This window comes from Monomorium pharaonis, chromosome 9 (assembly GCF_013373865.1).
Source record: "Monomorium pharaonis isolate MP-MQ-018 chromosome 9, ASM1337386v2, whole genome shotgun sequence".
Lineage (NCBI taxonomy): Eukaryota > Metazoa > Arthropoda > Insecta > Hymenoptera > Formicidae > Monomorium > Monomorium pharaonis.
Window position 1 is genome coordinate 891,599 of NC_050475.1, and position 22,660 is coordinate 914,258.

Sequence of the window (22,660 nt, forward strand, 5' to 3'; positions counted from 1 at the left end):
TCTTAGCGCGAGATTTTTCTGCGTGTGCGCACATCGTGGAAGTTCTACAAAGAAAAATAAACTCGATGTTTTATAGCCTGAAGCGTTTAAATGTGTTGTGTACTTTTGAAAATATTTCTCGTAACACGCTTATCTTCTCTGCACTGAAAAAAAATTATTAGATTGAAATAAATATTTTTTCAAATAGTATCAAGCAGAAGGTTCATGAAAAATAAGTAATGATTATTTCAAATAAGACAATATTTTCTGTAATTTAGAAGATGTACTATACATTTTCTAGATTGATAGGAAATGTATAATACATTTTCTAAATTATAAAAAATATCTTATTTGAAATAAATATTACTTATTTTTTATAAAGTGCTCCTGCTTGGTACTATTAAAAAAAAATATTTATTTCAATCTAGTAAATTTTTTTTTCAGTGTGTCGCAAAAACTCGCGCGATATTAATTTTATTTATAATCAAAGTAAGTAGAAGTTGGGTCAAGGATTAAACGAATCGATCATCATCAAATATTCTCAAGAATAAGGTCGCGATTTTGAAACCATCGATCAGTTTACCAGGTAAACTTTACCGCTTACATGTGTTTGTCTCGAGCACTTCGGCTCCGACGATTGCTCATCGAGAGACTTTACGATGACAAAACGGGTAACGTAAGCGTGTAACACTCGTCCGGTTATTCTTAGCCGTGAGCGGTCGATGTAAATTTCGAATTCGCGGTGAATCGGGCCGAGTGTGTGATTCAGCTATTAACTGTTACATAAGGTCGTAAAAATGCAGTAGACCCCGGTGACGTGAAACCTTATGACACGGAAATGCGTTCGGCAATTCAAGAAATTTCTCTCCGAAGCACCGCGTCGATTTAGGAGACGCGTCGCTACGGTTATTCCCCTCGGGTATCGCCAGTCGGGAAGTAAATTACGCGGGCATTACGAAGGCGTGCCGGTTTCGTTATTTATCGCGACTTTTATCCGCGGTTATGGAACGGCGGCTGCGGGAAGCCTTGGGAAGGAAGGTCGCGACACGTATATACCGTAACTTGAGATTCGAACTCGCACCTATATCGAGAGGGCCGGGGTTATCGAGTGCCACGAAACCCGCGACGATCGTCTCCCAATGTGAAACTGAGAGATCCAAGATGAGATACGCGAGAGGATCTCTCCGAGTCTTCAAACAGATGCATCGCCCTCTTTGCCCCTCCCGACACTGGATACTGAGCAAACGTACTTGAAAGCCGCCTATAAATCCCGCGTGTCGTTATCGTTCAAGGATCATCTCGCGCAAATAGACCTTTCACCGTCGATACGACGAGAGGAATCGGCGAGATAAGGTCGATCATAAAATTAAACGAACGAGAGAGAAAGATAGAGGGAAAGGGGGAATGCGCTATTATCCCTCGAGTCGGGGGTTCCAACAACACCGATTACGTGTCGTACTTCTGACAGGCGTCTATCGAACATCGATACCTAGCGATAACTAACGAAGAAAGAGAGAGAAAGTGAGAGGGACAGAAAGAAAAAGAGAGAGAAAGGGAGAGAACGTGCAAAACAACTCGTATCGGGCATTGTTCGATGATACCGCTCGCGTCAATCAAGCAGAACGCGTTTCTTGCTCTCCGATCTCGCGTCCTCGGTCTCGGCGGATTCGCCATTGATCTGATCGTCGAGAAAATCGCGACGGCGACGTTATTCGGATGCATCGCGACTACCAGCTGTTGCAGCTTGCATCTCATCTCTGGTTCGCGATAAATAAAGCGATATCACACAGTCTGGCGGCGATCGCGCGCTGCTTTCACCTACCGCGTATCCGGCGCTCGGAGCGACCGGAGCTTAAGAAGCAACCGGCATTCCCGCGTTATTCCGCTTCCGTCCACCCGACGAGAGGAATTCTCCCATCTCGCAATTCTCGATTGTTTTAATCTTACTGTCGAATCAAAGTAAGCGAGATACACGTATATAATTCGCGCAAAACAAAATCACTCTCGACCTCGTCGGGAAATAAACTAGAAATTTATCCAAGAATGGATTATAATATTTAACAATTTGTTACTTGTTTAAAAGCGCACTGAGAAAGATACTTAATTAAAAATTTAATTATAGAATATATTGTATGTTTAATTATTCCACTGAAATAAACTCTTATTTAAGTGCGACGAAATAAAATGTCATTTTACAGATAATCTTTTTGCAATCAATAAATATATAAAAAAAAACGTCACAGATAGCATTTATTCTTTAATAAATTTAATAAATTTATTTGATTTTGTTTTTTTCTCGGCTAAGTGTATCTGATCAAAATTGTGTTAAAGAAATCCACCTACCGCGGTAAATATCGAGAAAATGTAAGAAATTTATATAAGAACGGATTATATCCGATTACACGGTGATTTGTTATACAAATTGTTCGCTTAACTATGTTTATCCGATCTTGATACGTTCGAGAAAGCCACACCTGCGTTAAATCGATGTTAATTGAATTTTCAGCGCTGGTGGGGGTGTATATTGTAGAGTCCCCCCTCCCCCTTCCCTCTCCGCTTAAGTGCAAATGGGATTAGAATTCATTGTAACAACGGTAACGCGGCGGTAATTTTAGGATCGTCGTTTAATTCGAGCTCGCTATTCGAATCTCGCGAGTAACGTCAACCTCCCCATAGTGCACCACGTGAACGCGCACAAGAGAGGCTTGACCATTTCATTATAACGTAATCGCGCGGAATTGCGCGATTTTAAGGGCGCGCCACCTTTCCTCCCCCTCGTCCCCCGTCAAAACCTCCCAGATTGATGGATGGACTGTCCGCGGGCATCTCTATCATTTTTTTTTTCCGTCGACGCGCGAATCGAAGTTTAATCGGGTCTTCAGGCACGAGAACAAATTCACGCGCGTCGCGCATTGTGCCAGCTGTCACCGCTCTTTCTCTCTATCTTTCTCTATCTTTCTCTCTCTCTCTCTCTCTCTCTCTCTCTCTCTCTCTCTATCTCTGTCTGCGCGAATTACGCGGCTTACGTCGCGAATAACAGCGCATTGCGCGCGCTCGAAATTTACCCAACGATCGGATTTGTCTCTGGAATCCCCAGGAAAATGCGCAGCGATAAGCGGGCACGCCAATCGATCGATCGATCGATCGATCGAATTTCTCGTATTATTCCCCTCTGTACGCATTTCGACCGGAAAATGCGAATCGCAGAGCTGTGTGGAATCTGCGCGCCGACGTGAGCCTGTAATGTCGATTCTCCCGCGGATGATGTGAAACCCGTCAGTTTATCATTTTGCAATTATAATTCTATATGAAATGTCCGATATGGCGCGCCGTTAAATATAAATGCGAGAGATCGCGAGAACAATAACGAGGTTTCATTTATTCGAAAGCCCCGGCTCTAGCTGTTCTCCTCCGCGCGCGCACGCGGTAATACTAATATTTATACATTTTCCGAAGCTTGTCAAATAAAAATCAATAAATCTTTATCAATATTTATCGGCAGAATATTATACCCGTTGTTTTCCACTCTGACACTCTGTTTGCATATCATACGCGCGCATATATAATAAACACTTTCGTTAACGAAGAAAACGCAATTATGCAAGAGCGCTCGCTGAAACAAAACGCGCGCCAAGCCCTCCCTTTTATAAGAGGCATTAAATATAATTATCTTATTAGCGATTCAATTATCCTCCAGCAATTACCGTAATGCGTTTTTAATAATTGAATTAATCGAAGCTAAAATTACCTTTTAGGTGCTAAATTCGGAATATATAATAAAAGGGGGTTTTATATATGTATATAGATATATGTGTGACTTTTTACAGTCGCGTTTTATGCGATTCCATTACGAGATTGCATTCTAAAATTCCTATGTCCAACGGATCGTATCGGGACTGCTACGGTCTCGTCGGGATAACGTTTCATCGCGATCGTACGCATTTTCGAAACGGCGATCATCTCTCGGAATTCCGATTTCGAAATTCTCTTTCTCTCTCTCTCTCTCTCTCTCTCTCTCTCTCTCTCTCTCTCTCTCTCTCTCACTTTCATCGCGAAAACAATGCTTCGCTCCAATCTAACGCGTCGATGTACATAATTGACTGAAGTAGCACGGAATTCGTGCCACGGACACGACATAATTTGAGTAATTAAGTTGACGTCATTGATAAATTAGGGGGATAAACGAGAGCGTGGGACTCGCTGGAACCGTAGAAAACTGTGCTTTCTGGCCGTTGCGGGTAGATTTCTCTCTCTTTCTCTCGCAGTTGCGCTTTAATACTCTCGCGAAGATGTAAAGAAGGTTCTAAAGGGAAATTTTCATTTCGAGGAAGAATCATTCCCCGTGAATCGCCATCCTTGACGCAAACGTCCGTTAATTCGCAAATTGTCGCTGTTAGCATTCCATTTCCTTCGACGCGACTTCCATTCACACCGAGGAAAAGAAGCTGTTAATTTTTAACGAAACTCTTCAACTCAATTGAATTTCTTTGGTTCAAGTCATATTTTTGCGTTTAAATACTTGAATATTTCAATTCAAGCATTTATTTATACATTTAATTGAAATACATAAATGTATCCAAGCTAAAAGAGATTTAATCAAGTTGAAAAAATTTGAGTTAAGGATTTTCTTCCTCTCTCACGATCAATGTAGAAGACGTGGGCGGGGAAAAATGTGCGTGCAGGCGCGAAAGGAAACTTCGCGCGTACAATACGTACAGCCGGCAGATTTCGGAGGCGCGTAACGCAATAACTTGTGGACGGAATGAGCTCGACGGAATACAAATGCACAATAATCAAACGCTGACGGCGATATTTGCGTATTCCTCGCGCTGCACTATCGCGCGACGTCGCGCGTTATCGCGCGTGCATTTTAACGTTTCAATGTCGCCGCATTCGGCGAGCTACGCGCGCGCGGGGAGTGAAAGAAATTATTTATTACGTTGGGGATACCCGCGATAAATCGTATCAATTACCATATGCAAATGCTGGACAAAGCACCGTTTAATAAGAGCGCCCCCGTGAGTCATACATGCGTGTATAACGACCGTGGGCGATCGAACGACGTTTCGTCTCGGTTCACCGATTGTGGCTTAATTAATTCACGGGGGGGAAAAAAAAGGATTTGCGTTAAAACGACCGAGAGCTTTACTCCGATACGGCAAACCCGTATACTGTAATATACGAGAACAGCTTGCGGTTTTCTAAAGCGGCAAAGTTTTACAGCTGAATATATAAATTAAGTCGCGGCAATTATCAACTAATCGTATTTGTTGCAAAGCGTTTAAAATGTAACGAGAGATTTTCCGTGAGCGATATGTCTCTCTCTCTCTACATAGCATTTATCTGTTTTTGTAGTTTAACCCTTAGCGCCTCATTACCGGAAATGTTGATATCAGTCGTCGCTCAATTCGTTGCACATAATCACAAGAATATTATATTTGCAATTTAGCCGCGATTCGCGTATATCCGCGTGCTTATTAGTACGCTTGTTAAACAATCAATCGACGTTACAATGCACGCCCATCTCCCGTATACGTTATACCTTGCGACCGTACAAGGCAATAAACACAATCTCGTTAATGAGTAAGGTATACACGCGGGTGGATAGCAGTAGCACCGGGGATCTGTCTATCCTTCGTGTGTGCCGATTATTGACGTTGACGCAGGTGAATCACGTCATTTGGCAAAATAGACTGCAGAAATTAGTCACGTTACAGCACGTTATTAAACCTGTCCCCTCTCACGGCTCCTCTTCCACCCCCTCTCTCTAGGACCGCCCGAGCCATATATTTCGCCGAGATTATATCCCGACGTTTGACCGCGGTCGTTTAAACTAATATCATTTAAGCGGGGAAATACGCATGAAATTATTACTAGACTATGTACTTGTCAACAACATAGCAGATATCCGTGTAATTAAAACTCGAAGCGTTACAAGTTCGCCGCCCGAATATTCCGAATTCAATCTCTCTCTCTCTCGAACGCAAATTCTCTATTTGTGTTTCCAACAAAAGTGTTAACAATTTTTGTGCTACGACTGCCCACGTATTCGAATTATTTTGAAACTCTAAGTTAGATATTTCTGCAAGTTGAGACCTAAACTAACGGATAATGAACAATAATTTATTTAATTAAAAGAAAATGGAATCGTGTAAAACTGAATGTTGTAAAGAGTGATGGAAAATAAAAAATAATACATTAGCCAAAGATAAATTGATACAATCTGCGGATAGAAGTTCCAAAATAAAATACCAAAAATTAAAAACCCTACCTAAAAACTACTGAAAAAACAGTCATGCAAAAGCTACGAAAAAAAGATAAAAAAAATAAAATAAAATAAATACAATTTTAATACGATACGTAGTGCACAAACCGTTATGTCATTATCAAATGGTCTCTCGTTCAGGGTTATTGACATGTGGATCGTCAGGAAGCAAATCGATTCAGCGAGAGAGGCTCAATGATACCCGCCCACGGAAGCGGCATACTGATTGCTAGCGTAAAGGCCATTCTGTCGGTGCTCTCCTCGTTTAAATATGGATCACGGAGGCATTCCTGGTCGTTCCGTTCCTCGGAAACGCGCGTAACACACGCGAGGGTAGCCGTGGCGAAAACGCGACGGCGTTCGTCTGTTAGCTGCGGCTGGCCGAGAATCGTTCGACGAACGCGCGCGATTCCGCTTGTCACGGGCACGGGCGGAATAAGTCTCTCTGCCAAGATTTCGGAAAAAAAAAAATTTTGTCCAAACACGAGCACGGAAATAGGTTTCCCGCCGCCGGCAATTACGCCACCGATTCGAAATAGCGTCCGGCGATGCCGAACACAAAATGTTGCAACAACAAATATAGCTTGGTTAAAATGTTTTAAACAGACCTATTTAATTAGTACATAAACATAAACGTTTACGTACAATTCACGAAAGCAACTAACTTCTTTGTTACATAAAATAAAATATTTCGCTGTTAAAAAATTGCCCGACTAAACAGCCTTTGTATCGAAGGCGCTGAGTTTTTTTTTTTTTTTTCTTAGCGCAGATTCGACAAATGCGAGAGCATTTTCGCGCGCCGCCTTTAAACATTAATATTTTGCCATCGGCCACCGATATCTCTCTATTTCGCGTGGCAATTACGCGGTTGTGTGTTTTTTTTTTAATTCAATAGAGTTTCGAGCGATAGCGGCGGACCGCCTTTCATCGATCCGCGTTTGCCTCCGTACAAATTGTAATCATGTAACGACACGGACAAAGCCAAACCTTTCTCGTGTCCACACAGCGGATACGCATATATGGACGTGTACACACGGGCGTGTAGGACGCGCCTATTTCATATTCGACACGACGACGATAGCGTAACGCAACAGCAGCGCCGCGATCGAACATAATGGAAAAATTGCCAAAGCGGTGTCGCAACTGACGTGCGTCACCGACGACGTTTGAAAGCGAGATCCATTCTCTGGGACGCCATATAAATTTCTAATAATAAGTTCGTTCGTAATTTCGTCAATTTAAAAAAGAAATCGGAAAGAAAAGAAATTAATCGGGGGGACGATCTAATTGCCAGAGTTCAATCAAACCGCGTGCGCCGCTAATTATTCCCCCATATGTTTCTTAGGAGAGAAACGTGCGTAGGTAAAAACTCAAAGTTAAAATGTTGCTAATCGCTGTACGTGAAAAATATGTCTTGGATATGCATATACGCGGGCATGTCGCGATTCGTTCAGACTCGCGAGAATCTCGATCAACTGTCAGGCCGTAATATGCGGATATTTACACCTCGTGCACGCCGATAAATCTAACAGTAAACGCGGCGAGATAAAATCGGCACCTCTCCGCCACGCGGTTTTACAAGTATCCGAATGCAAAAGAAAAGAAAAAAAGCAAAGTGTCCGACCGCGGAGTCTTTACGAGGCGACACATCGATCAAGTAGATTATCTTCGGACGTCGTCTCGCCCGACATCGCCGTCTCTTACGTGCATTCGTAGATAACGTACGTTCGAGCGTATTGATTGATAGATAGCGGCGAGCAGCTCTCTTTGTGGCGAAAAATCGCCCGTGAACGGCGGCCGAGGCGCACGATCTAATTTATGACCGGTGCGGAGTACGATCGCTTCTAGGAATCGAACGATTATCGGCTCTCCTTCTACCCCGAGCGAAGCTTTCTCCGAAAGTCTCCGCAATGCATCTCGATCCGGCAGGGAAGGAGAGCCCGACGGCGAAGACTTGTCGTCGGGGTGCGTAAATAGCAGTAATTGTAAGGAAACGCGGAAGGGAGAGAGACGACGAAATTGAATCGGAGGAGAGAAACTGTACAAAGTACCGGTATGAATAAACGCCGCCTGTATCTGCCGGCAAAGTGTGCAGAAACGGTCAATTTAGACTTGGCGAGGAGACACGAAAACGGAGAGTCTCGAGAATGAAATCGACAACGTGCTGCTTTCTCTCTCGCGCGCGCGCCCACGTCCATGATTTATTGGTTGCCATTTTATTCGTATTTTATGGACCGCCTCGACTTGTACAGAACGGGAGTATAATAAAAGTCCTACGCTGCGAGAAATCATCTCCCGCGCGCGCGCGCGATGGTGATTCACGATCCATCGTTGCAATAACACGATTGAGATGCCGCGACGTCTCTTCTTCCTCCTCCTCCTCCTCCTCCTCCTCCTCCTCCTGCATTCTCTTTTTCTTCTTCTGCGGCGTTTTCTTCACGCGGAAGTAATAATTCTATAGAACGAATCGCGCCGTTGCACCGAAAAATCGAAACTATGTGTAGATAAGTGCGACGAATTTATCTGATCCGCGATAACCGTAACACAGTGTTATCACTGTACTGCGGCTTGCTTTTTATCGCGTCACAAATTTAGTAGAAATCGAGGGTAGAGAGACAGGGGGAGAGAGAGAAAGAGAGAAATATCCAACTAAAATTGCAGAAAAAGCCTGGATATATTTATTCAAGGAAATGAGTCGACACACGGGCCTTCATGTTTTCACAGAAAACACAGAATGCGAAATGTTTGCGGGAGAGAGCTACTGACACGGTATCGATAACAATAACGGTAATAATAAAGCATGCAGCGCTGGCAGTAATAAATATCTCGAGAAGGAAATTTTAGTAGGTAAATAACAAATATAATATATGTGTATATGACGGAGTTAATAATTCGTTAGATAAAATTTTCTATCATACCAAATACACATACACAAACACACACAAACATCGTGTCCACTTGTGCGTAGCATGCACGTAAGATTGCAACGCGCGGTATCAATTTGTATAAATTAGCAAATATAAAGAGCCAATCGTTAAACCGAAAGAAATCGATTAACTGCGCCTATACGTGTGTGTGCGTGTGTTTTGTGCCGGATGGTAACGCGAATACCTAATACATAAACGCGCATATATCCGTTTCCATTCCATATTTCCATGCAATTGCATGTGTTTAATTACGCGTTTAACTACCGGCGTTAATCCGGAGAAAGATACGACTCGATCGGGGCGCATTTTCTGCGAGCGGCGCACGTTCCTATCCCGCGATTATTCTCGTCCGTCCGGTGCCGAGAGCTAATTCGACGAGCGAAAGGTAGAAAATCAATTAAGCCGCGGCAACTGTACGTATACGTACGTGGGGAGATACGTTCGATGATACCTCGGGTTCTGCACTCGCCTTCGACCGTGAATTCACCGGCGTTTACCGAAGAAACGATTTCTTTTTCACCTCCACACTGAGAAAAAATATTGTTGATTTGACAAAATTTTCCAACTAAATTAAAATTTTGCTAGTTCGAGAATTTATGCATTTAACTTAAATGAATTTCAATTCAAGTTATTTGAAATATATAATTACTTGAGTAAACAAAATTTAATTTAGCTGGAAATTTTAGTCAAATTATCAACATTTTTTTCTCAGTGCACAAAATTCGCGCGACACGAGCATAATTTCTTATGCAACTTGAAGCAGGAAATATTCATAAAGCACGATGAAAACTTATTTTTCAATCCGTTAAAAATTAAAATACACGTTATATTAAAATGTAATTCACAAATTACAAGCGCGCACAGCGCCTAGTTTTATTTCGCAGTCCGATTCTTCAAAATCTTTCGTCGCATTTCGTTCAGAGTTGTTAATTACCGTCGTTTAAACCTACAAGTTAAACATTTGTTTTGCGAAAGGCCTCGTAGGTCGAAATTGTTGAACACGTTGAATTGCGACGCGCATGCGGACCGGCGCGCCGGAAGTAAGCAGATCGACGGTATAATTTCAGCCGAAACGTTCGCTAGATTCGGAACAGCACAAAGTGGCTTTAACGCGCCTCAACATCTGGCGAGCACGATCCATACGTTACCGTCTCTGCACGCGTGCCAATATTAAATTCGCGTTCCGGGGCGCGGTCCAACCACCCCGCGCGGTGTGCCGATGTCGCCCCGTACGTTTGCCCGTTCGCGTACCAAAGCATTATATTCACCACCGAACAGAACAAACACCGCCTGTACTGTACTCTAATCCTCGATTACGGTCAAAGATGTCTATTATAAGCTGGCGCGACCGCTTGCGAGCGCGGTGCAACGGGAATATACTTATGTATATAGGAATATTTACTGCTGTGCGTTTCATCGCAAACTCCTTGCTCCATTCTCGATTTTTGCCCCGTTGCTCCGAAGAACACTGGCCCGAGTTTAAAGTTAAAATCAAGCGGAGGAGGAAAAGGAAAAAACACAAAATAAAAATGCACATGTATCGCTCGCGCTACAAGAAACAAGACGGGCAATAGTTTTCAACGTAATATCGGCGTGTTAGAGATGCGTTATCTACACACGGACGTCTAAAAGGAAAGGAGAGGTACGTAAATTTGCGACTCATGAAAGCTATGAGGAGAATATTGTGGGAACCGTTCGATACGCTTTATACGCCTGATAAATCTGATATCACTGACGTTTTATCTGCACGCCACGTAACTTTTACGTACCGACAGATCCAGAAACGGCCCTGTTGTTTCTTTCTTTCTCTCTCTCTCTCTTTCCCGCAGATCTCCGTACGCGATAGCACCGTAAACACCTTATCGCGGACGATCCATAATCGTTATCGCGCGAAACGCTTATCCCTCCGCGCCTCCCGTTAAGCCGATACAACTGTGAGTAATCCTCCGCCGGGCTTTAATTCCTGGATATAAGTATACACCGACCGTACGCGCGGATGCCACGCCGTGGACGGGACCGGGAAAAGTGGGATAATTCGGGGTGACGATTCGAGAAAGAAGCTAAATTGGGAGGCGCGAGCGCGCGCAGACATCCGCTCGTCGCATAACGCGCGCGTACGGCATGACAATCCCGGTCTCGCACGCGGATAATAACATTCTACGTTACGTGTGTCGGTACGCGAGATACCCCGCGGAAAGGCGGCGGGCATAAGGGACGAGCAGCAGCTGCTGGGTCAATGACGTCAAGACGTTATATATCTCCCTCCCTTCCTCCTCCTTTCCGCAGAACTTACTCCGCCGGAAGACGGAATTCGTAGGAAGTTGCAGACGCGCGTGCGCGAAACCGCGACAACTATCTTCGTACTTATATCCCGAGTGCTCTATGTATGATGAATACAGGAACGTGGAGACGGCGATCGCGAGTCCACCGCCCGCGATAAGCGCGAGCGTGTGTTGCGTTGTATGTGCGCGAGCGTGGCCGCGATACGGGTTTGCATCGGCAGGCTGGCGGAGATCGCGAGAGATATTTCACCTGCGTGTCCACGTTTACGAGTCCCTCGAGCCGTCAACGTGTGGCGGCAACGCGCTTATTAAATTGTCACACTTAAATTCTGCGAATCTTATGCTGTTTGCGTTGCCCGTCGTAGGGCAACCGCCCCAATTACCGCCGCACGCGCAGTGGCAGTCGAGTTGTTTTGTAGTTCTGTTGTACTTTCAGATGTATAACGTTCCTTCCTTTTCCATTATTATTCAAGTAAAAACCTTAATGGACACAAAATGAGAACAACAGACTCAAGAGGAAAACTGGTTCAATTATTTAATGGAAGAAATGGAAAAAAAATATGTAATGTGAATCCATTACTGTCACGCATGTAATTATGTTTTAAGATTTGTAATGCACAACGCTCTTATACTTCCTCTAGTACTGCAATTGAAAAAAGGACAGTAATATCTCTTTCGATATTTTCGAGAAAAAAGTTACTTTTGCGATTTCGAAATTAATTTCCCAAGAGACGTGGTCTTTAACAGCGATTATCGGATTAAATGCATTCTCCTTTTTTTCGGCCTATCGAGGTACATCAAAGTTCAACGCTCTCGAATGCCATAAATTTCCAAGACCGAATGTTTCGAGAACCCGCTTGCAATCACGAGGTTCCCGGCGACGTTCGAATTTCGGCAGCGATAATAATTTATGTATAGTTTTTGCTAATAGCCCACGCGAAAGTTACGGGCAACTCGCCGCAAATAGGTGGCCATCGCTGGACGAGTTTCGTCGTCGTCGTCGTCGTCCTACGGTACAGTCTCCGTCACATCGAGCACACTCTCGCGTGCGCAAGACTTGACCACCAACAAAACCGAGAATTGTCGACAACTTGCGCCGATGGTATCGACGATCCACGTTTCCCGAAGGGCCAAGTCAATATCCGATAGGCGAACACTATTTGCTTCAACTTTAACTACTTACAAAAAGTTTTCGTTTTTAATATGAGATTTCTCGAAACGATCTTTAGTGTATTTCAAGTGCAATTTTTACTTATATAAAAAATCAATTTCAACGTATAAATACAAGTTTTTAATTTACGTTTATTTTGTCTACATCGCTCTCTTTAATCCCTCGTTTCTTTCATACGCGTTCGGACATAATCGCCTTACTGTATTAATTAGTCCATCGTACGATACGAAGAAAATAGAAATCGCGTTACGATGATGAGAAAGACTATGTGTTTCCGCGTGACATCTTTTTTAATAGATTCTAAAAGAACTCAACGTCGAAACCGGAAAGAAGGAGAGAGATTCTCTCTCAATTCCTTCTTGAAATAATATTCCGGGGTACGTACACGTATTACGTTTAACGAAACCCCCGGAGCTATTACACAGCGGACGTCTTCGAGAGCGGAAAGATGAGCACAAAAGGGAGAAGCAGCTGGATCGATGACGTCACTACCTGTCTTGCAACTCAGGTAGCACCCTAGGGTATGGGTCAGCATCGCTGGATATACCCGAGAAAGAAAGAGAGAGAGAGAAAGAGAGAGAAACGAGAGTGCATTCTCGCAGCCACCATATGAATTTGTGAAACACTATCTGTGTATTTATAAAGAGCTTTCTCACAACAGAAGCCAAGTCCAAATTCACGGAGGCGGAGGAGAAATTCTCGTAACTCGATCTACACATTAAATTTCCCCCCTTTCGAAATTTACCGATCGTAATCGGCGCGTAAGCACTGGTTAATGCAAATAAATCAATTTAATATTAATGTATTTCTAAATATTAAATAACAAGGTAATTTTCGAGAGGCGAATAATCGCGTTAAGGCCTGTCGTCCTCTCTTCGAGCTATGTTACCCTAGTTTCGTAATTATTTTGTCATAAAGTAGGACCACAACTTCGCGCCCTAGCCGGAAATTCGAACCTGGAAAGCTGATACATCGAACTGACACAGAATCCTATCCGAATGCAGAGAGGGCGAGAGAGTGAGAGGGAGATGGAGAATAGCTAATTAGCTGACAATAAATTTACGTTACGGTCGACGGTATGTCACGCGAGATTAGTTGCCGCCGCACCACCGAAGATCGATTATATCAATGACTAATGTCCGTAAGTTATGTCCGCGCTCGAGCCGACGCTGTACAAAGTTATACGAGATTTATATTCGGAACTTGCTACTCAACTTTTTGAAGTGCCGGGATTAATTCACGCAGCCAGCCCGGCGTCGGCCCGGTGATAAAGGACACCTCGATCCGCTCGTATCTCGGGCCGAATCCAATTTTTCAACCTGCTCGAATATAACTTGAGGACGCGGCGAATTGCATCCGGCGTACGTTGCCCCCTGTCGATACGAACGATTTGACAAGGCGAAATTTTCACGTCGCTTTACTTGTACCCGCGGTACGTGTAATTTCACGAAATATAAGCGCGTTTCACATTAGAAAATTTCATTAAAAGTTCTATTAAAGAAACAAACTTGCTCGGACGCGAGCTTAATAGAGAGAATGCTAAGAGAAAGAGAGAGAGAGAGAGAAAGAGAATTAATGTTGAGAATGCGTCTGTTACGTCCTCAGATGAAATATTGTGCGAATGTAGCATCTGCGCAAAGAGTAATGCACCGCACTTTGCACTTTTCAAATGGCTTTCTCCTTTTTGTTAAGCGAGAATAATGCTCCACTTTCCCGGAAATTCACAATATCATGAACTGCGGCCGCTAACGATGTTGTTCTTCTTCGGTTCGTTCCGTCGTCGTCTCGAGTGATCATGAAAATACTGGTTTTATACTCAACAAAAGTCGATGAAATAAAAGCGATTAGATAAAAAAAAATCTTTCTTAGAGTGTAAATTTAAAAAAGTAATTTTGGAGATTATTTCGTTAATCAATCGGCATTTTGATATCTCAATCATTAATTAAATATTGATTTATCAATTCGTTCCCCTTCATTTTCCGATTCGATTTCGCGACAAAATGTTATCGGCTGACGCGGTTTGGAATTTAAAACAACTTTTCATAAATACATATTTGAAAATGACATTCTCACGGGGACACGTTCCTCGCTTTTTTTTTGCGTTCCATCCATTTGACACTTATCTCTCCCTCCGGCGTCGCTTTACCTTTCAGTTTCAGACTTTTAGCTCCGAGACTTTTGTTTCAATACCCCGTGCCGTCTGCAACAGATATGAGAGATGCAAAAAATCCCTCGCGGAGGGCAAAACGTAACAAGGAGTCTCTTTTCAACGAAGTCTCTTTCTCCTTTCCTCCCGATGTACAAAAAAAAGCAGCTGCGATCTTTAAATATTAACTCGCACCACTGATATCTCAGTCTTTTGTTTCTAAATCTCTCCGAGCAAACGAGTGAAGCTGAGAGCACGAAATTTTTCTCGCTCCTCTAGGTGCAAGGAGCGCACAGTACAAAGGTTCGCGAAGATTAATATTAAATTTTCAGCCTAGAGATCTATTAATAGTCGGCCTCGCAAAGACGAGGCGCGTGATTTCATCTCCCGCGGCGCGAGCGGAAACGGAAACGAACATCCGTCAAAGCGCGTCGTATTACTGTTTCGTTAAACATCCCGATAATCGATCGGCAAGATGGACTCTCCGGCGTGCAGCGGAGAGAAAGTTGCACCTGCAGCAGACAACTCGCCGCCAAGAGAGGCAATCCTGAGTATTGATCGGCAGCGTGCGTCAAACGCGAGTGGCGCCGATTTCCATCGCTCGTAACTCAATAATAATAATCACGCGAGATCACGAGATGCGTGGCGAACGAATCCAACGGGCGACAGGCGCGCACATCTCTCCTCTCTTGAATCTCAGTTCTCGTTCGTTTAACCCGTCACGTCGAGCTCCGCGCGGAGACGAGCTCTTACTCCGACGAGTATCGGGAATCGAAGAGGGCAACTACGGCCAGGTTCGATTTCGCGATTCTTTTTTTTTTTGCCGCGGGGCTTTCTTTGTTATCTCGCCATCCTAATTGGACGCGCGCGTCTAATAGTAATCACCACCGTCTCCCGGAGGAGACGTGTTACGTGCACCGGCTCTCGCGAACGAACGAGGTGCAGCGCGCCGGTGCATGCACGTCCGGGACGATGCGCGAAAGAAAGTGCCTCGTGCGCCCGGAACACGCAGAGGCGTAATCGGGGATTACTGATGGGGGGAGGGGGAGGGGTCTCGAGACGACGAGATCTTAATCCTTTATTCTCGAAAACCTTTGTGGGGGAACGCAGAAAAGCGTGCACCGAACTCCTCTGTCCTCTCGCGTGAAAAGCGAACAGGTCTAAGGAGAAGGAAGAGAGATCGCCTTTTCTCTCGAGATACCGATCGTGGAAGCTGCCGTCGAAAAGATCACAAAGAAAGAGAGAAAGACGAGGGATACCCTCGACGTACCGTCCGTCCGTCCGTCGAACGAACGTATCTACGCGAACGTTTCGCTTCCTACTTGTTATTCATTATATCTGCAAGTTTATCGCGCGGCCGCAAAACGCGGTTCTTTAAATGCAAAAAATTACAGCGTGGAATTCGATACGGTTGAGATATCCTTTAACGAGCTGTAGTTTTACTAGTCCATTAATGGCCACTTATACGTTGAATATGTGTCGTCGCCAGTTTTCCAACTATTAAATAAATATAAATATGTATATACTTCCCCTTTGGAGCGTTTATAGTAATCGCAACGTTATTCGTTGCAATTAATTTGTGAAAGTGGCTAATTTTTTTACGGCATTTTTCGTTATAATAGCAATATTATGAGTAATAAGATAATAGATAATATATATTACTCTACACTGAGAAAAAAGTTGTTAATCTAAATTTTTCAACTTATATAAATTTTTTAAATTTAAATATTTATGTATTTCAATCAAATATAATATATAAATATTTAAATTGAAGCTTACAAGTACTTTATCTATTTAAGTTAAATCCATAAATACTTGAATTGAAGAAACTTAATCAAGTTGAAAAATTTAGTCAAAACAACATTTTTTTAGTGTGAGAAAAAGTTTTCCCAGAGTATAAGCGTAAAATGTTAATAATACAGTATGATACAATAATAGTGCCGCAAATAATATCACATTTGTTTAATGTCGAAACAATGCTCGAAAACCAAAACTTAATTTTTCATGTCAAAAAATCGGCGTAATGACAACGTCATTACGTTGCAATTAATTTGTGAAATTGGTTTATTTCTATGATATTTTCCGTTATAATTGCAATATTACAATTGTAATAAAATAACAATAATATATTTCATAGTATGAGGTATCGTTAATAATACAATGTGATACGATAACAATGCCGCGAATAATATCGTTAACATTCGTTTAATGAAAATCAAAATTTTTTTTATGCCAAAAAAATCGAATTGCAATGTCATTACACTGCAATTAATTTGTGAAATTCGTGATTCTTTTAATACTTTTTATCACAATAACAATTACGCATACAATGAGATATATAATATACAATAATAGATTATATAATTATACATTATATAGTACAAAATATCGTAAATAAAACAATGTGATACGATAATAGTGGGCATTTTTTTCGCGCAAACATTTAGGTCATAAAAAGCCATAAAGATAATAAAAAATAAATTCTTAATAAATCACAGCGACATTTATATGATATAAAATGCAAACCCAGGCAAAATAAAATTTCACAGTGATTCGCGTGAGGCGAAAGGTACTTTCACCGATATTACCATCTTAAAATCTTTGTAAAAATAACAATTATCCGAAGAATGACAGGTGTCCGCGAGACGTCTCGATAGGACGCGCCGAACGGATCTATATCGTACTAGATCTCGTAATTTGACGGCAACGAACGAACGTCTGACAATTTCATATCCGGGGGACAGGTGAAACGATACAACAAGGCGAGCCCCCTTGTTATGCGTGCGATCGTGAACTTGATTTGGGTGCGTAAGAACAGTTACCGACGAAGGTCGTTCGAACCCTATGACTAACGCGCACGGCCGTATTTCCGAGCATTAATTTCCCAAGCATTGTTGTATCGTATCACGCGTGTGTGTGTGTATACCTCTCTTCTCCGTTCTAATGATTTCTCGGCCGTTAAGCGGAGAGCGAAAACATCGGTGGACAACGCCAAAACGGAGGGGGGGAACGACGGAGCGTCCCATTCTCTCTGTCCTTGTGTCACTTCGCATGGCGAAGACACACCGGACGCGCGAAGATCAGACGTAGACGCGGATATATATACAGTAATAAGAAAACTCATCGACTCACGTCAAGTGGGACCAGCTCTCGATCGATACGACGACTGTGTGCGTGTATGTGTATGCTTCTCTCTCTCTCTCTCTCTCTCTGTCGTCCGCCGTGCTGGCCTCCCTCGCTGTCTCCCTTTGTTCCCTCGGCGCTAACGGGGCCTCGGCGGAGAAAACATCGGTGCGTCACAGAAATGGGAATCGCTCTTCGCGAGGGAAAGGAAAGGGCGCTTTTAGCGACCGGGCGACGAAATTGCACAGAAGATTTACAAACGGGAGAACACAGAGCACGGCATAATACACTGGCCTCCCCGCCCGTCCTCCCAAGAGCGTGTCGCGTCACCACAGCTGGTACAGCCGCGTCTCGCGTTGTAGAACAGCCCGATGTCGTCGCTCTTCGTCGAACGTACGAAACGCGCGCGCACGCGAACGCGATAGAGAGAGAAAGAGAGAGAAAGAGAGACGTATATTATATATAGATATATATATACACGGCCGGTCGGTCGACTTCCGCTAAAGTCGCGGTTGGCTAGCCTCGCTCGTCTCTCGCTAGAAACGACGCGGCATCGCGGGAGAAAAAACGCGATTGCACGAATATTTTCTCTCTCTTTCTCTCTTCTTTCCTCCCTTCCTTCCTTCCTTCCCGCAGGAGTGTCTCGCGAGAGAGGACCGCTTTCGTCCCGAACGGAGAACGCGACGCGAAACGTACACCTCGACCGACACCGCGAGACTGCCGAGTTGCCGACTGAGGCGCCGGCGTGCTTATTCCCCTTCTCCCTCCCGCCCCCAAAGCTGCCGCTCCTATGCCCTCCCCCCCCCCCTTTCCCCCGAGCTCGGCCGCGTGCTCGTGTATCTTCGTGGCCCTTCGGTCACCCCCCACCTCCCTCTCCCAACGCGGCCTCGCTCGCTCCATTCTATCGCGTCACTGTTTCAACTCGCTCTCTCTCTCTCTCTCTCTCTCTCTCTCTCTCTCTCTCCTCTTTCCATCTTGCCCCTTCATTCTGTGCTCCCTCTCGGGAAACTGTGTGACCCTCCTACCACACCACCAAAGGACTCACCTGTCCGTTCGATGCGCACCGTGTGTGCGTGCGTGCGTGGTTAAAGAGCCTTTTCGTCCTTTTCTTCTTCTCTTCTTTTCCTCCGTTCACTTTTTTACCTTTACGTTATACGTATCCCTTCGATCCTTCTCCTCTCTCGTAATCGTCCTCGGTGTACCGAGAGCGCGGCGCTACGCTTTTCTCCTCCGCGCGATTCCTCCCGTGATTCTCCTCGCTTTACCACCTCCTGCGTCTACATCGTTTTATTCCTCCGTAACGCTTACGTGTAATGACGCGCCTCTCAAGTTCCGTACGTAAATACGTGTTATGACCGTGATCCCCCCCCCCCTCGGAATTCTTCCCCCTTCGGTGAAATTGTCCATCTCGAATTTATGCGCGACGAATTGAGAGTATATGCGATCGCGCTCGATCAAAACATCGCGAGATAAATAGCTACGTTCAGACGACACAACTGTTGCACGATAGTTGAGTAATTCGCTAATGTAATTGGTCTAAATTTAGAGATCTAACAGTAAGGACCAATAATCACTGACCGCTCACTGATCACTTGTGTTTTCTGAACGTAACCAATGACTGGCATTTAAAAAATGCATTAAACTTGATACGTCAATATATAAATACAAATTAATTAATGTCAGTATGTAAAGCGAATACGGATGCTAATAAAAAATATATTTTCAATACTTTTTTACTTCATTTATTAGTTTATCACGAATTTCCGATTGAAACTAATTCCGAAGTTCATTTATATCTTCCCGCGTGCATCACCCACGATTCTTTCGGCGACGTCGACGGCGACGCACGTGCGTATATTTTAGGCGTACGAAGGAGCACGTGCGTGGGCGTACGTGCGTCAAAATATAACACCGTCGTTCGTAATAATGTCATCGTGCGTCCATTACCGCTTTTACGCAAGATAGTCTTCGGAGGTTATTATAAATGATACGACGGGCGGCGGCGGCGGTTGAAGGCGCGAAGACGCGAAGGATTCGGCGGCGAAGACCCTCGAAAACCGCTGCTAAATCATTCACAGGAGTTTCAAATCCGCTTCCGGCACGTTTCACCGACGCCGTCGGTTTTGCGTCCTCTCTCGTATCGGTGCTTTCGTCGCTCGGGAAGCACGAGGAAATCGGGAAATTCGAGGCGATACGTCTGAAACTCGTGCAAGTGCAAGAGATGCAGCCGCGTAGACGCGAGCAGCCCAAGTTTCCGCGTAAAATTTAACGGTTTATTTACCGAACCGTTCTTGTGGATTATCGTCGATATATTGAAAATAACAATTCGATAACCTACTTAATGATGCGAATGACACGTCGATCGGCAAACAACGATGCGAAACGTTCTTGACATGCTCGCGTCCGTCCAAAGACCCCGGCGCGATGATCCAATCGGCGAATTAAAAAACTCGACTACACGCATCATAGCGACTCGAACGGAAACTCAGGTGGAATTCGCCGTTATGGTGCATCGTAGGATGCACTCGGTCGAAGTCACGCGGAGGTCGAGCGCATCTTCGTAGGCATCTGGCGAGCATCGGCGAGCGATATGATAAATATGTTCGACGCTTTTACCGGGACAACATATTATTTAACGCGCTGAAATGTCCGAAACTGTTCCTCAACGGTACAAGTCTCAGGCTCGTTTCTACCTACGTAGATTAACTTTAATCTCGGTTTAACTTGTTATCTTGTTCTAGTTTCAAAAATTAGAAAAAGATAAAGAGCAAGTTAAACGGAGATTAAAATTAATCTACGGCAGAAACGGACCTCAGAGACTTTATATCTCTCCCTCATGTTTCGTTGTCGAGATATTAAATGTATTATCGACGCGGGTTGCTCGACACTCCTTGCGGAAAAAAAAGGAAAGATTTGATAATATTTCTGAATTTTTGTAATATGTTGAATAATTGCGGTAGAAAACAGACTGACGTACGTCGTGATATTTTGAGCACTGAATTTCAATTGATATCACGGTTAATTTTTTTTATTTAACTGCATTTTTTGTGCTTTGTGACATACTATTTTCCTTTTATTTCCTTTTTATACAAAGCAAATATTGTTAAACTTGTTAATTATTTGAGTGATAAAATATATAAATTGCTTTTTATGGCAATTATCTACACGTTATAATCAGAATATTTTTTTCATTTACAAGAGATATTTTGTTTATGTGGAATTTATATTTGAATATATAAAAGCACGATTTTATATTATATATAAATAACATAGACATAAAATGTGGATTTTGCCAATATTAAAATTATATTTCGTATAACGTACGTATATATGAAAATATATTTGGAACGCAGTAAAGAAAAATTAATAGATACTGCATATATGTAATAATTATATGCAATAGTCTCACTTTGTCCAAAGGAAAACATAAATTTGTGCGTGTCAAAGTGAAATATAATTTTACATTTTCAGTTGCGAATTTTATTTATCATCATATCATAATTTGCCACATATTTTTGCATTTTTAGTAGCATTCCAAGTATGCAAAATTGACATTTTATGTATCTTCTATTTGATTTAACACCATTTACGTTTGTTGCAAAATTTTACAAGTTCTGAGTTTACGTCTAACATTTATGAAATGTAATTATATGTTTGTTTTATGCACTTTTTGTCTACTTATTAAATTTTTACATATGTATATTTACAAATTTTATTTTTAATATCTAATATATTTGTAGTTTTATATATATATATATATGTATGTTTGGAGGATGTGAAAACCTGCGACTTCCCGTATCCGCTAACCTTCGGAAAAGTAATTTAAGAAAGAGAGAGAAAACTTAGCTCAATGATTATCGATAATTAAAAAAGGGGAAAGGAATTTTTTTACTACTCCTTTGTTAATTTTATCTCTTATTTTTGTTATTTTTCTACTGTGATAGGAGATTTTACTCTGGTCATTTATGACCTTTGGGCTTGTGCGATGATAATGTCTAAGTTAACAGACGACAAAAAAGGCAAAAAAACAAAAACTGGCGCCATTAAACCAAGGGCTCCAGTTTTATTTACACTGAGAAAAAGATTATCTAAAAGAAAAACAACTTTACTTGCTCCAAGAAAAATATTTCTTTGAAAGAGTCCTTGGACGTATTTACTAATTCCTAGTAAGTATATAGTTTCTTGGACAAAATATTTATTTTTAAAAATCAAAGAAATATTTATTAACATTAATACGAATATTTATTAGGATGAATATTTATTTCTGTGCGTCGAATAAATCTTGACTACAAAAAAATATTTCGTTGAAAGAAGAAAATATTTGCTTTGAGTAAGAAAATATTTACTACTATCGATGCCGATATTTACTACAGTTAACTAAATATTTATTTAGATGCGTTGAATGGGCCTTGGCTACGAGAGAAATATTTCGTAGAGAGAAGAAAATATTTTATTTAAGTGCACGGAAAAGAAATATTTAATAAAATTTATTAAAAACAAAAAAGTATATGCTTTGGGATAGTCGAAGAAAACTATTTATTCGAAATAATTAACAAATGTAATTATTTTATTTTCAAATATAGCTCACCGAGATTTAAGTTTGTTACGTTCTTACCCTCATCCTTTGAAATCCTTCTATTAAATTATTTAGTTAATAAAATCGAATTAATTCTCTAAAGCTGGATGTAACATTTGTATACTTTCAATAAATTTATAATCACGAATTTGGCTTTCTGTGCAATTTTCACGTTCTCAAATATATACATT

At 42.4% G+C, this 22,660-nt stretch overlaps 1 protein-coding gene across 3 annotated transcripts in view; it reads right to left on the minus strand.

The window, feature by feature from the left end:
- The window catches only part of LOC105839743 (ankyrin repeat domain-containing protein 50), a 63,562-nt gene extending 44,945 nt beyond the window's left edge, over positions 1-18,617 (minus strand). For all 3 annotated transcript variants that reach the window (XM_036292413.1, XM_036292412.1, XM_036292411.1), the window contains exon 1: positions 17,903-18,617. The gene's annotated coding sequence lies outside the window, so the exon portion shown is untranslated. The remainder of the gene's footprint in view (positions 1-17,902) is intronic.
- Positions 18,618-22,660: the final 4,043 nt, after the last annotated feature.